This window comes from Hyla sarda, chromosome 6, assembly GCF_029499605.1.
Source record: "Hyla sarda isolate aHylSar1 chromosome 6, aHylSar1.hap1, whole genome shotgun sequence".
Lineage (NCBI taxonomy): Eukaryota > Metazoa > Chordata > Amphibia > Anura > Hylidae > Hyla > Hyla sarda.
This window is the reverse complement of record NC_079194.1, coordinates 277,924,535-277,941,163: the sequence shown is the minus strand read 5'-3', so window position 1 is coordinate 277,941,163 and position 16,629 is coordinate 277,924,535. Positions and strand designations below refer to the sequence as shown.

Genomic DNA, 16,629 nt, shown 5'->3' with positions numbered 1-16,629 from the left:
GTTCTTAGGATGGTCTTGTCAGCTTGTTGCCCAGCATTAAAAAACACTTTTAGTCTAGCATTGTTTAAATATCATATCTGCTCTCTTGGGAGGGAGACTCCATTCCCCACTCCCCTCTGATCCCACCAGGGGGTCTTCTCTCTTCCTGACCCCTTATCTCTTTGATTATATGATGAGACCAGGGTGCATGACTTCAAAGGAGATACAAACAAACAGTCAAACCCCCCAATAAAATGCAATACACAAAACACAGTCTAAATGACCCCTCACCCATGTCTTAGTTTATACACAGATATAATTTATAATACACATATAGGATTTTAATAAGCAGGCCTTGGGCATGACACTTGGTCACCCCCTGTGCCATTTAATCCTTTCCTTGGTCACCCCCTGTGCCATTTAATCCCCCCCTTGGTCCCCCCCCCCCCTGTGCCACTTTATTCTCCCTCTTTATTAACCCATGTCACTTCATTCCCCCTTGTGCTACTTCATTTTCCCCTTGATCCCATGCTGTGTCACTTCATCTCCCCATGTGCTTTGTCATTCCCACCTGGTTTAAAGGAGTACTCCGCCAAAAAACATCTTATCCCCTATCAAAAGGTGCTGTCTCTGGCGCAGCACCCCAGTTATCTGTGTTACAGCCACCACACCCCAACCATTCATGTCTATGGGAGGAGGCATGACGGCTACGTACTAGCCGTCATGCCCCCTCCTTTAGACATGAAAGGAGGGGGTGGCTTGACATCACGAACACAGAAGCTCCAAGCCAGCTGGGAGATCGCGGGGGTCCCCAAGGATAGGGGATTAGAGGTTTTTTTTGCAGAGTACCCCTTTAAGCCCCGTTTCATGGCAGGTACAGAAGTCCCGGTTGCCACCGCAGCTCACTGATTTATAGTGGCTGTAACACCGGCTACCAGTTCCTTACAACAGTACGTGACAGGGGCATTTATGAACAGTGTCTAGGGGCTGCTACTGCGGGACGTTCCCACAACACCCCATGTGTTGTGGCATCCAATTTAAAAGCAATGCCTTATAGCCATGCCGTGGTCTATGCAGCTCGGTCAGCAATTCTTTACTGCTGTACTTGTATATATTAGTGGTCACCAAACTGTGGGACCCCAGATGTAGCAAAACTACAACTCCCAGCCTGCCCGTACAGCGAACGGCTGTCCGGGCATGCTGGGGGTTGTAGTTTTACAGCATCTGGAGGCCCGCAGATTGGAGACCACTTGAATGTATGAATGTGGTTATTCCTCACAGTCTTGTAAAAGATCACATCATGGCATGAAACAGACATAATAAAACTAAGTAAATATTCTTCTTTTTATTAATATACTATGCAGTAGAATCTACGTATTCTATTACCCATAAAAAACCCTTCGCAGTGCCGAAACTGCAGTTCACTGTCTTCCGCCTCTGTGACTTCCCCACACATAATATACCAGGGAATCACCTGTCTGAACACATTCCATGTAATCCAGCGACTAAGCCCCTTTCTATTCCTCCAGAAATTCAAGCTCAATTCTCCAAAGTAGTTTTAGGTGAAGTGCATAAAAATGAGCTCTCTGGAGACATCTGCTGGAGGAACGCAGCCACTTCGACGCTGACAGTGGAAGAACACCGGAGAGCTCGCAGAGCGTTTCTCTCAGGACTCTCCTCCTGTTTATCCGGCTCTTATGTTGTACTATTTATAAGACAAATGTTCATAGCTATAAAAAGCAAATATTTGAAAAGCCTTACATACCCAAAAGGGCTATTCTTTACGTGGTACAACCGGAGATTTTATTAGGCCATACAGTAAGCCTTATGGCAGCGTGCACATTTGTAAGCGTCGCAAAAAAAGAAGAAGAAAAAAAAAAAAAGCAACAAATTTTTGAAAAATTATGAAATGATATTAAAGCAGAACTCCGGCAAAAGTTAACTTATCCCCTATCCACAGGATAGGGGATAAGTAGCTGATCATGGGGGGAATAAGTTATTTTTTGTGGAAGTTCTCCTTTAAAGAGTTAACCCAAGATTAATAGTTATTTGATAAGTGGGGGGCCGTACCCTGGGGCCACCACTGATCATGAGATTGGAGGTCAATTTTCCCCCATTTGTTTTTTTCCACCAAAGTGGCCTCTATGAGGGACATTTATCATTGTTTGCTTATGTATTCCTTTTTTTTTAGTACTTTTTTCTTTACTTTTTTTTTTTTTTGCTTATGTGTGACTTATTTATCACCTGGTTTCAGCCTGTTGATCATTTTCTTTCACGTAAGCATTTTTTTCTTTTTTTACTTTGGTAGTAGCTTTTTCTGCTCCATGTTTGAGCTGGAGTAAATTTAGTCAATTTCTAACCTTGTTGCGACTTTTTTTTTTTGCGCAGTTGCGACTGTCACAGTTAATAAATACCAGACTACCCGTAGTCCATTTTAAAATTATTACTTCGTAGTTATAGAAAGCATGCTTTTCTCGCTTTCCAGTCAAAATATCGCACGAAAAATCGCGTAGTCGCAGGTGCGACATTTTTGCGCCATTTTTAGTAAAAAAAATTTACTAAATCGCTTGATAAATGCCTGTCTATGTGTTTAAATGGGCACTGTCAGAATCAAAAACATTGTATATGTTGTATATCAAAGTCCAGTAATTGAGGGTGGGACTAGCACTCCTCTGTACTCACTCCTGTCCTGTCTATCAGACTCCTGTCTGAAAACAGAGAGAAGGGGGTTAACTCTTATACGTGACCACATAACTCTTACGTGACCACAGAACTCTTATACATAACCACATAACTTTTATACATTACCGAATAACTCTTAAACGTGGCCACATAATTTATACATGACCACATGACTCTTATACGTGACCACATGAATCTTACACGTGACTGCATAACTCTTGTATGTGACCACATAACGCTTGTACCTGACCACATAACTTTTATACGTGACCGAATAACTCTTATACGTGGCCACATAACTTATACGTGACCACATGACTCTTATACCTGACCACATAACTTTTATACATGACCGATTAACTCTAAAACGTGGCCACATAACTGTTATCACTTAATCACATATAGGTCATCCATGAAGAAAGCCCAGGAAACCCCTTTTAAAGGGGTACTACGGTGGAAAACAAATGTTTTCAGATCAACTGGTGCCAGAAAATTATACAGATTTGTAATTTTTTTTTCTATTTAAAAATCTTAAGTATTCCAGTACTTACCAGTTGCTGTATACTACAGAGGAAGTTGTATAGTTCTTTCCAGTCTGACCACAGTGCTCTCTGCTGACACCTTTGTCTTTGTGGAACTGTCTGGAGCTGGAGAGGATTTGCTTTTGCTCTGAACAAATCTGTTTAACTTTTTGGCACCAGTTTATTTGAAAAAAAAAAAATGTTTTCCACCGGACTATCCCTTTGATACTACGGCACTTAAAACCTGCTGGCTCCTCATCAAGCTTGTGTTGGCAGGACCGGACCATGTGTTATCACATGCTAAGGTTGAACCGTGTAAAAGGGGCGCAATGAGCCCTCTACTGTGCACCCTCCACATGGTTCACGTACAGCATGCACATCTTGCTAACACCAGCTTTCTACCGTATATACTCGAGTATAAGCCGAGTTTTTCAGCACGATTTTTTGTGCTGAAAACACCCCCCTCAGCTTATATTCGGCTTATACTCCGCCTGTCAATCCTTTTCAGTGGTCTTCAACTTGCGGACCTCCAGATGTTGCAAAACTACAACTCCCAGCATGCCCGGACAGCCATCGGCTGTCTGGGCATGCTGGGAGTTGTAGTTTTGAAACATCTGGAGGTCCGCAGGTTGAAGACCACTGCGGCCTTTGTCATCATCCAGACCCCCCCCCCCTCCCCTTTAGTTTTCAACTCCCCTCCCCTCGATGCGAAGGAAGGGGGAGCTGGTCCTGGCCATCTATGCTGCAGGGACTGTCCGGTGGGGAGTGGTAGTTGTTACAGGCTGTCCATCTTCACCGGGAGGCCCTCTTCTCCGCTCTGGGCTGGCCCCGGACTAGTGACGTTGCCTTGACAATAACGCACAGGGACGTCTCTGAGCGTGAACGTCCCTGTGCGTCGTTGTCAAGGCAATGTCACTAGTCCAGGGCCGGCCAGGAGTGGAGAAGAGGGCCTCCCGGTGAAGATGGACAGCCCCGAATGACTAGCCCTCCCCACCAGACGGTCCCTGCAGCATAGATGGCCCGGACCAGCTCACCCTTCCTCTGGATGATGACAAAGGCCCGGTAGTGGTCTTCAACCTGCGGACCTCCAGATGTTTCAAAACTACAACTCCCAGCATGCCTGTACAGCCGATTGCTGTCTGGGCATGCTGGGAGTTGTAGTTTTACAACATCTGGAGGTCTGCAGGTTGAAGACCACTTATTGAAGGGATTGACAGGCGGTGATGATGACGAGGGGGATGATGACAGGGTGATGATGACGGGGTGTTAATGATGGGAGTCTGGTGAGGACATGGGGGGATGATGTATTTCGGCTTATAGTCGAGTCAATAACTTTTCCGGGGTTTTTGGGGTGAAATTAGGGGCCTCGGCTTATATTCGGGACGGCTTATACTCGAGTACATACGGTATTCACATTCAGTATAAACCTTGTTTCATGCGTGCAGTGTGTACCGCTGCCTACCAGTACCAAGCTGTTTGCGCAGCTACCCCCACTTCACATTCTTATTTTCTGCACTGTGGCATACTGTGGCAGTTTCTTAAAGAGTTAGTGCACACTCCTTAATCCCTTCTCCCTCCTCCAATCCTTGCCAGGCACCACCTAAATAACTCTACTCTGGTGCCTGAACAATATGTAGTTTCTACAAGCAAAGGTGCCGCACCTACATTCTGTTCCTGACCTGTGCCTGTTATCTTGACTCTTTCTGATCCCTCTGTACTTTGCTGCCTCTCCAGCGTATGACCTGGAGTGATGACCACGCCTCTGCTTTCACCAAGCCTGCCCCACCTGGCTGCATCTGAACTTCTCAGCTTTGTTGCTCTACGAACTCAGTTTTGCTATAACACCAACTCAGTTGTTCTACATTGAACTCTGCTTTGCTATGCTACAACCACCTACAGCATCAGCTTGCCACTCCTTGCTGTATTTCTGATGTTTGACACTGGGGCGTTCTGGCCTGCCACCTAACTGGGACCATTCTAGCGGTATCTATCTAGTATATCTCCTGCAGAAAAGTTCAACTTCCATATCTTGGAGTAGATATATAGGGTAAAAACTAGGGAAATACTTAGACTCTACTCCCGAGTTTGGCCCAAAGTCAAACCGGTAGGTAGCAAAACAGGTTTACAGCTTTTGGGACGTTACAACTCTTTAACTCTCTAGTTATCTGAATGTTCACAAACTAAACAGATTTTATACATGTTTTTTTTTCATGACTTGTGCTTGCCTATGCTAGTCCAAACCCTCCGCTACTCATTTAATTAAAATCCACTTCTACGGTCCAGCTAGAAGACACTGTGTACCCTCTTATTGTATTTTCCTGCAGGGTAGCAGTGGTCCTGGGTGCTTAGACTTTATTTATACAGCTAAATAAACCTAAATACCTTTATACTTAAAAAGAATAAGCAGTAAAACCTTGTGACTGCAAGAAAGCGATATGTGGACGACACAGTGTGATGCCCGGTAAACCGCCACTCCTGCATAATTCTCTAAGAATGTAGAAATCAATTTTGGAAGCCTGCTGGGTGTCAGAAGTTTGCCGATAAAGGCACGCCTGTGATTTCTGAGAGAGGCCATACAACATCACAGAGCCCCGTGTCAACTTCACATACAGTATACAGCTAATACCATTCAAAGTGTCTGGCTTTGAGACTATTGATAGACCGGCAATGGCTAACGAAATAGTAAGCTAAGGGCGGTCTCTGAAAATAATTTCGAGAGCGTGGTGCAGGGTACATAAATCCAGACTGATTCTCATTCTATTAGAGTAGGTTTCTCTCTGGACATCATTATGTGTGAATATATACTGCTTAAATATTCAGAACAGGCAATAAATGATCAGCAATTGATGCAGAACATTTGTGATAGGAGAGACAGAGACCGGAGCAACCAGTAGCTGACTGTGCATTGGCACTTAGTAGGAACTACCATTACTCACCAAGATTTATATATGATGGCCTATGATGTGACGGTGAGATGTACGGTTCTCTAAAATAGATAATAGTCCTATTCTCCTGCTTATACCCAATTTGCTTGTTACAATAACGGCTATATTTACCTTGTCACATGATCACCCACTGCAATCTTTATATGGTTTATTCTTCTATATCTCCAATCCAAGACTCTGCTGTTAATTGTTGATTCTTCTTACAGTAGTTGGGTTGTGTTCTCCACGGTAACATTATGCCTGCTCACCAACCATAGTGTTTACTCAGTGGGTTACCAAACAATTAATTTTATGTAAGCTCTACGGGAGCTCCGAGTCCCTGTTCTCGTGGAGAACCTGCCGCGCATTTGTGATCATTCTCCATTAGAAGGAGATACGAAAATTATGGCCTAGCACTCTCCCTTGGCTGTCACCCATACTCTTTAATGAAGAATTACCATGACTGCACAGCCAAATCTGTCGCAGGAACGCTGTACCATTCTGTGCATGTTCATTAGGGTCCCTTGTCAGAGAACTCTTTTACAATTTTTTACCAGTTTTTGCCATATTAAGCCTCCATATTATAAGCAATACTTAGATTACTTATACTGATCAACCTAATACTATTGCATTGATTAATTTCATTGGTGATCTGCTAGTCCAGGAGCAGATCAGTCATAGTAGCCTTGGAAGCCTCACGCTGCAATAGCAATTAATAAGTGTTTGGAGAGTTGAACCATACCACTTACAATGCATGTTGCATTGACAGCAGTATTTTAACAGTTAAAATAGCCAGCAAAAGAGATAATTCCATGCCGGCTATTAGCAACAACTGACAACTGCTGAATGCAGCCAGCGGCCATCTGGTATGGAGAGGGCTGGGCTCCCAAGACCTCTCCATAAACCTTACATAATTGTCAGGTTAAATGGCCACTCTCATTAAAACAAATTTTTGCTATTGCTTTCCTTGAGGTAACTAAAAAAAAATTCTCATGTACTTTGTTTAAAAAAAAAAAAAAGAAGCTTTCTTTGTTTTATTTGTGTTTAAAAAAAGCTGCCACTAGGTGTCTCCCTACTTGTCCCGAGCACATTCCCCCCATCTCTTGCACAGACTTTGGACGCCTGTTGGCCTAGCAGAAGTCCAAAATCAGGAAATGCAGCCTGGAGTGCTGAGGGGGGGATGCTGCAGCCTTAGCCAATCATAGCTCATCTCACACACTGAACTGCTCTGGGCTGTGTGTAGAAGAGTGAGGGAGGAAGTTCTCCCCTGTATGGTTTCAGATGATGTCACGCCTGCTGGGGAATGCCCCTTCCCAGTCTGTTGAGCTGACTGAAACTGAGCAGAAAATACAGAGAAATATCAAGGTAGAAAACTAAAATAATTATAAAAATTAAGGCAGGGTGTGGTTTATCATGATGGGGGGCAGTGAACTGGGAGGATTATAAAATTTAAAGGGGTATTCCAGGGGGGGAAAAATAGTTTATATATCAATTGGCTCCACAAAGTTAAACAGATTTGTAAATTACTTCTATTAAATTTTTTTATTTTTTCTAATAATTATCAGCTGCTGAAGCTGAGTTGTTCTTTTCTGTCTGATGACAGTGCTCTCTGCTGACACCTCTGTCTGTCTAGGAAACTGCACAGAGCAGAATAGGTATGCTATGGGGATTTGCTTCTACTCTGGACAGTTCCCCAGACAGGTGTCATCAGAGAGCACTTAGACAGAAAAGAACAACTCAACTTCCGCAACTCGTAAATACTGAAAGGATTAAGATTTTTAAATAGAAGTAATTTACAAATCTAGTGATAAGGCGAGAAAGGAGAGGGCACACCAGAGGTAATATCACCTTAATACTGCAGCACGGTATCGGCTACCTGGGTACAAGTCTCCTGCGGGGTTCATATACAAAGGGTGATGTATCCAAATAATACAATGAAGAAAGTGTGTATGCACTCACCACTCAACGGAAACAGGTCTGTGTAACGGGTAGCAGGTCCACAGCATCAGCGCAGGTGTAATGGCGCTCAGAGGCTACTCCGGCAGTTTCACACATGAATGCGTGCTGTATGCGTTTCACGTGTGAAACTGCCGACGTAGCCTCTGAGCGCCATTACACCTCCGCTGATGCTATGATCCAGCTACCTGTTTACCGGACCTTTACACTAACTTGTCTCCGTTGAGTCGTGAGTGCATACACACTTTCTTCATTGTATTAATTTACAAATCTGTTTAAAGGGGCATTTCAGGCCAAAACTTTTTTTTTATATATCAACTGGCTCCGGAAAGTTAAACAGATTTGTAAATTACTTCTATTAAAAAATCTTAATCCTTCCAATAGTTATTATCTTCTGAAGTTGAGTTGTTGTTTTCTGTCTTACTGCTCTCTGATGACTCACGTCCTGGGAGCTGGGCAGTTCCTATGGGTATATTCTCCCATTATGCACAGCTCTCGGGATGTGACATCATCATTGAGCAGTTAGACAGAAAACTTCAGAAGCTAATAACTATCGGAAGGATTAAGATTTTTTAATAGAAGTAATTTACAAATCTGTTTAACTTTCCGGAGCCAGTTGATATATATAAAAAAAGGTTTTGCCTGGAATACCCCTTTAACTTTCCGGAGCCAGTTGATATATATAAAAAAGTTTTTTTTCTTGATAACCCCTTTATCAAGATCATGAGAGGTACTCTTTAACACTTATTTGACTGACAGCTATTCTTCCTAATCTCCTTCCCCATACATGTGCATGCTTAGCTCAGTTGAGTGTGCACACATTACTGAACGGGAGAGGGGAGTTAGACTCCTCCTGTCAGTGTTTGTTTCTCTAGTGAGAACATTACTTACGTTTTGGGGTACATGCACCTGTACATGTAAGAATGTTGGCCAGTTCTGCGAAGTTGTATTGTAATAATGCAAAATAAATAACCTTAGTTACGAAAAAAATAATAATAATAACAATAATTTTAAAAATACATAGAATTTGCTGGGGGTTATTTTCGAACTTTTATTGATTTGGTGCAGCATGTTTTAGCTTTTTGCATTTTTATTAGCAATTGTTGCAGAAATGGCGACAAGGAAAAACTATTTTGTTCTGTTTCCTGAAGATAAATGCAGCAAATTAATAAAAAACAATTAAAACATGCACACATAACCAAACTTAAAAATGCATAGACTCCAAGTCCTAGGAGTCCATTCAATAAGGCACGATGTCTAAACCACCTGGGTAATGTAAAAATATGTAAAATAAAGCAAGCAAGTAGGAATGTATTATTTATCATTGTTTTGCAGACAAAAAGTTCTCTGTAAGGATACAGATAAATGAACATCGGTTAAAATAACTTAGCCTATGTCCACATCTGCGTTCGAGGCTGTGTTCAGGAATTCGTTTCAATGACTAGACAAAAACATAGCAAATAGTATTTTTTGTCAATTTTTTTCCATTAAACGACGAACATGGGCCATTGGGCGCCATTGGTGTCCATCATGCAGCCGGCTCTATTTCTGGCCCTGAGTTGAATCTGTATGGACCTTGGTTTAAATGGTCACTGCTATTTCAAAAACTTTTTTAGCCACAGTGTTTCACTTCCCAGCAAACAGCTATCCACTGGCAGAGGCAGTAGAGAGACAAGGACAGAACAAAGGAAGTAAGGGTAGGGCTTAGCTTGTGCTATGTGCAAGAGAGAGCCTGGACTGTGTCAATGCAATCTAAGATCTACTTCCTCCAGAGGGTGAACACAGTGCCTGAAAGGTAAATCAAGTCATCCTTCTTATCTCTGATCAACCAAAAAGATCTGAGCAGCAGTAGGGCTTTGATCATGTAGCTTTTTTTCTTTCGCACTCACATAGCTTCTCGCAAAGTCACTGCATCAATAACACTCCTCCTTCCCTTGACCAGCATGTAATTTACAGTACTGTAAATCATCTCCAAGCATAGTGCCAGCCTGTGTGGTTCAAGACACCTTTCCCAGCTCTAGGTCATAGCTTAGCAGTCAGAAATAATTGCTCTTCTATGATTAGTCAGAGAAGTAAAAGAAAGGAAGTCCAGGTGTGAGTACTTCTGAAAAACAGCTCATCAGGGTAAGCACTAGAACCACTTTAACTAGAACCACAATCTGTCAAAATTATGCATGTTTTTAAAATTAGCAAATGAAAAGTATGCATTAAAGAAGTATTCCAGGATAGTTTTTTTTTAACACACATCTTCTTACCGACCGTACCACGAATGCCTTCACTGTCCCACTGTGGAGCCTGTTGCGCTCCTCTTCTGGGTTCTCTTTGGTTAATATGTCACACTGGAGCTCAGCAAAACATTAGCCACAGAAATATCCTGCCGTGGCCAGTGAAGAAAACTGGGTCAAGGTTCAGTACGCCACATTGCTGCTAAGGCAATCACTGATTGATGCAATACATCACTATGGTCAGGAAGAGGATGGCATGGGGCACCACAGCAGGACAATGGAGGCATTGGGGGAGCGATAGGAGGTATGCAATGTTTTTTGGGGAATGTTGGTAAAAATTAAACTTTATCCCGTAATACTCCTTTAACTACTGGTCATTCACCAGATGTAAGCAGTTAATGATAGAAAGCTTTAAATGAATAAACCCCGATCACAATTATATACTGTCATGTCCATGATAAGATAACAGCACAGGGGAATAGAACGGCACTCCAGTAGTTCAATTGCATTGCAAAGATTTTATTTAGTGAGTCACATCAAATGTACAAAGTACCACTTATAATTGACAGTGCATACATTTGTGAAACAAACAAACTAACAGAGATACTAAATGAATAACATAAATGGTAGAGCATGAATAAGCTGACACATAGAAGCACAATACATGTAAAAGCAGTATGAAAGAAAGACAATGACTGTCTGTACATATAATGGGAAACTGATCCTCATGCAGTTTGTGAAACAGATACAATAGTCAAGCGCAGAATGCATGGTGATAGCACGACCATACACATAGAAGTGACGCAGTTCATAATAAAAGAGACATAATTTTAAATGCTAATATAAAAATAGGCCTTCTACATACTTCAAATTGGTAAGTGATACACAAAGGGTATGTCCATATTAGTCTCTAAAAGACAAGGAAGTGCATAGTGTGGTATAATAAAAGGAAAGAACTCAAATGTGTAAATAGTTCTTCCATCATTGTAATTGTTAGTTAATATGTTAAATATGATTCCATAAATAATTTAGGAATAGTGCATCATAAGCAAAAGATTACTGCTGAGAAAGGAGTTAAGTAAGACTCCGAAATGGGCTTAGTAATAGCTAGGTATGTACGAATGGAACCTGACAAATCCAAATTAGTTACGAATGTTAGAAAAAAATTTGATTCACAATGAATGCAAATATCGCTGCGATTCAATCGCGCAAATCTCTTCATTTAACCCCCTTTAGTGTGGTCGAGGCTCCAGGGCATCTAAAATGGCGGATCCACATGTAAGGACATGTGGTAAGGAATCCTGGGAAGGCAGGAACAAGGGTTCGGCGGGATGACCCTGAATCACATGCAGCACGCAGCCTATCAGCAGCCAGCCACCCCTGTGATGTCACAGCCCTAAATAATTGGCAGCCATCTTGCGACTACTCTCATCAGTGTTCTATTGCTGAGAGAGAGGGACAGAGAGCAGTGTGTTGCACAGAAAAGCTTTTTTTCAGCAGGCCCAAATCCAGCCTGGAAGCACTGATAGGGAAGGGAATGAGATTGAGAGAGAAAGTGCAATTGTGGGTGTATTACATCAGTGGTTCACCTCAAGCCCAAATCCAGCCCAAAAGCACTGACAGGGAAGGAGTGAGATTGAGAGAGAGAGAGTGCAATTTTTGGTGTAGTATACAGCGACTGTGCGCTGCAGCACTGGTGTGTACTAACAACTGAAAAGCTAATGGTAACCTGTGCGTACATCTAAGTGGTGTACCATTTTGTTCCTGTTAAAGTCTCAAGGGCCTAGTTACTGTGAAAGGCCAGGCAAAAGTACACACCTGCTGGTGTTGTAGACAAATACTGTTTTAAGCGTACTGGAGCGCATTACACTCCCCTCATAAGTGCATACTACATACGTACATCTAAGTGGTGTACCATTTTGTTCCTGTTAAAGTCTTAAAGGGGTACTCCCACCTTAGAATCCTTATCCCCTATCCAAAGGATAGGGGATAAGATGTCTGATCGTGGGGGTCCCGCCACTGGAGACCCCCGCATTTTTGCATGCGGCACCCACCTGTGTTCTCACCGGAACCGCTGGAGGGTCTGAGTCGCGACTCCACCCCCGTGTGATGTCACGCCCGTCCCCTCAATGCAAGTCTATGGGAGGGGGCGGTCGTCGGAGTCCTGACGTCCGTTCCCGGAGTCGCGACTCAGACCCTCCAGCAGTTCTGGTGAGAACACAGGTGGGTGCCGCATGCAATAATGCGGGGGTCCCCGGCGGCGGGACCTCCGCGATCAGACATCTTATCCCCTATCCTTTGAGGGCCTAGTTACTGTGAAAGGCCAGGCAAAAGTACACACCTGCTGGTGTTGAAAACAAATACTGTTTTAAGCATAGTGGAGCGTATTGTTCTCCCCTTAAATATTTTAGGCAGAGAAGTGCCAGGGCGTCCAAAGAGGAGTGGCAGAGACCTAAATACATCAGGTAGAGGTCACAGTAGACTAGGGGCGAGTGGCAGCAGGAGTCACAGCGAGAGGCCTGAGCTCCTGGTATCAGCTAGAGGTTGTGTCTTGACCAGCAACTCATCTGCCATTATCGATTAGTTAACACGGTCATCCACTTCAACACAAGTGACATCTGACACCCCCAGTCAACAGTCGGTGGGTTCTTTTAGACACAACCCTCAGTTGGCATGGCCCGGGAGCAGTCCTCCCATTGCCTCTGTTCTCTGCTGTTCCCTCCCCCCACAGAAGTATCTTATGCTGTGGGTTCAGCTCCACTATTTAGTAAGGATGATCTAATAGAGGACAGTCAGCAGCTACTGCCCAGCCAAGAAGTGGAGGAGACATCCACCGCTTCCTCTGCTAGGAGGGCAAGTAGTGATGAGGAGAGTGGTGCGGGAGGTGGTGTTTTAAGTGTTCAGCCTCCTGAAGCAGACACTGCTGAGGAACCTGCAGAGGACATCATTGACGAGCAAACATAAAACTCGATGATGATGAAGCCGATCACACTTGGGAGCCGGGTGCAAAAGGGGCTTCATCATCATCAGGAGAAGAGGGTTGCAGGTTGCTCGTGAGGCAGCAGCTGAGCCAGCAAGGTGGTAGCATGGCTGGCAGTCAGCATGTGGCAGAAGTGGAAAGTCTGGAGCCAAACGTGCCCGGGGTAAACCATCTGCTTCGCGGCAACTTACCTTCCCGGGAGGTAGTGGAACAGGGGTACCTGGAGACGGCGGCAGTAGCAGTCAATTAATGCCGACTGTTGGTTGCAAAATCAGCTACTTGGCGGTGTTGCAGTTTTTCATTAAGCATCTGGAGGAGGTTAACATGGCTACATGCAAGATGTGTCGGCAGAAGGTGAAGCGTGGCCAGGGTCCCAATGTTGGCACCACGGTCCTGCGTCAACATATGCAGCATCACCATAAAGTTGCCTGGGAGAACCGTGGCTCCGATGTGGTGGTCCAACGGCACAGAAGCTGAATGTGCTCCTGTCCAAGTTGCTGGTGTTGCAGTCCCTCCCTTTTTAAGTGGTGGACTCTGCACCTTTCAGAGAACTGATGGCTTATGCCAAGCCAAGGTGGAGAGTCCCAAGCCATCATTTCTTTGCGAAGAAGGCAGTACCAGCCCTGAACAATTTTGTGGAAGAGAAGGTGGGCCAGTCCTTGAGCCTGTCGGTGTGTACCAAAGTGCATAGTAGCGTCTATGTGTGGAGCTGTAACTACAGTCAGGGACAATACATGTCCTTTACGGCCCACTGGGTGAGTGTGGTTCCTGCACAGCCACAACACCAACTTGGACAGGTCACGCCACTTCCTCCTCCACACTCTCAGGCCGTTGGTCCTGTGACAGTGTGAAACTCCACCTCCTCATCCTCCACCGTGTCCTCATCCTCCACTGCACGGACAAGTCACAGTGCCCCTCCACCATACCATGTGTACAGGGCACGGCGGTTTCACTCTGTTCTTCACATGGTTTGCCTTGGCGAACAGAGTCACACTGGGGAGGAACTGCTAAAAGTCATTCATTAAGAAATCGGATCATGGCTTACTCCACGAAAACTGGAAATGGAAACCATGGTCACTGACAACGGGAAGAACAACTTGTCTGCGCTGCGAAAAGGAAGCCTGAGCCATGTGCCCTGCATGGCACACTTGTTCAATCTGGTTGTCAAGCGGTTCTTGAAGTGTTCCCCCATCTGAAAGACATTCCAACAAGGGGAAGGTAACTGTGCATGCACTTCAGCCACTCGTACACCGCAAAACACACCCTCCATGAGCTGCAGCGTCAGAACTGTATCCCACAATATATTCGGATTTGCAACGTTTCCACATGTTGGAATTCCACTCTCCATATGTTGGACCGACTATACGAACAGAGAAAAGCCATCACTGATTTCTTGATTATCCAAGTGGATAGGTGGATTCCCCTGTGTAACTTCAATGTCAACCAGTGGCAGCTCATACGTGACACCTGCCATTTGCTCAGGCCCTTTGAGGAAGCCACATTATTAGTCAGTCGCCAAGATTATGGGATGAAGAACGTCATTCAATTGCTACATCTACTACAACACATGTTGGAAACAATGGGTGGTAAGGGCACTGGAGACGTGCGCCTACATCTCACGGCCACATGAGCCCTGTGGGGTCTGAACTGGAGGAGGAGGTGGGGGAGAGGCACAGTGGAGCACAGTTTAGGTTACTTGAAATGGGTGGTTTTTCTAGTCATTCTGAATTCATATTTTATCCTAATTATATTATTGTGATATCTGAATAAACAAGGTTATTCTATTTTGTTATATGAAATAATGTGTACTTTAGATAGCTTGGAGAACTTGCTCCCTTTCTTTCCAAATTTCATATTTTGCATAATATTAAATTATACTAGGCCAAGAAGCTCTCTAGCGGAGGTGAGCCACCATTCTAAAAGATTTCCAAACATGCAGTACTTCATGAAATAAATTTCGAAAAAAAAAGTTAAAATTCATAGCGACAGGGACCATTAAATAGAGAATTTCACAAAGGCAAATACTTAAAACACTAATGCATGACTTCAGATTGGCAAATAATTCAATATAAGGCTAGGTTAATATCACGGTTTGTGCCTCCGAGGCATGGATTCGTCAGGAAACTGTCAAAGTGTCATGCTGACGTATCCATGCTCAGACAAGCACAGGCCCCGTGCATTTCAAAGGCTTGAGTGTAGTTGGCAAGTGACTATGTTTGGGTCATTTTCTGAAAGTATCTGAGCTTTGTTTCACACTGAAAATTGCCATAAGGCACACTTTTCTGTCCATGAGGCTTGGAAAATGTCCAAAATGCAGTTCCAAGCTTGGGCCATAATAATGAATGGGGCCTATGTCTGTCTTAGCATGGATACCCTGATGTGTCCATTCCACGGAGGCTCAAATCGTGATATGAACCTAGACTAATAAAAATCACTGATGTGACAAACAGGATGGGGAACTAATGAGGAAGAAAAGACTAGGGTTGGGGAGTGGGAAGCACCCAAAAAATATATGTACAATACTGTATGAATGGGTATTGCTTAATAGTATTAGGAAATCTGCTTATTTATAATGTGATACTTTACATATTTATAAGTTGGCATCAGACAGAGGATAAAGCATTGAAAGCCCAGAAGATTATAATAATTAGATCATTAGGGAAAGGGGGGAGGCAGACAGAGATACTGAGGAGACTGATGGAAAACCTTATAAATAGACAGCACAAGCCGCCATATGTGTATAGCAATCGGTAAGAAAGTTAGTGACAGTGTACCTAGAAGGAACATAACATACCCGATTTTAGGCCAGGATGAAGTAGGCAGTAGTAATGAGGTCATGTGAGATTGAATGTAGGAAAATAATAATGATCACATGATATTTTAATACATGTTTGGAGATGTCATGAAGTCATATGGGACATGTAGAGGGCAGCCACATAATGTAATGGCAGATGGGCCACCAACTGTGTCAGTTCAAAGAATGCCCAATGGGAGGGGAATGGAGAGGGCATACTCCTAAGCATGTACAGGGGAGAGAAGGCTGTACATGCATAGGAGCACTGTCGGGGCTATATTGTGATTAATGAATCGTGCGCCTCACTGCACGGAGAATGTTATTTAAGGCTTCTTTCACACTATAAAATGTATCTGTTTTAAAGAAATGTTCAATGTTCCGTTATAAAAAACCTGAAAATCGGCCGCTAAACGGCAGTTACAAAATCCCATACGGCCGTTAGTAAATCCCATTATAGTCTATGGGATTTTTACATTATCCGTTTTAACCCGTTATAGCCTGTTATTAATAACTGACGTTATTTTGTAACGGGTGAATGAACGGAAGAAATAGTGCATGCACTATTTCT

The 16,629-nt window shown here is 43.6% G+C and overlaps 1 protein-coding gene across 12 annotated transcripts in view; it reads left to right on the top strand.

Moving 5' to 3' along the window:
* Positions 1-16,629, top strand: part of NRXN2 (neurexin 2) — a gene marked incomplete at its 5' end in the record, with an annotated part of 790,596 nt that overhangs the window by 483,911 nt on the left and 290,056 nt on the right.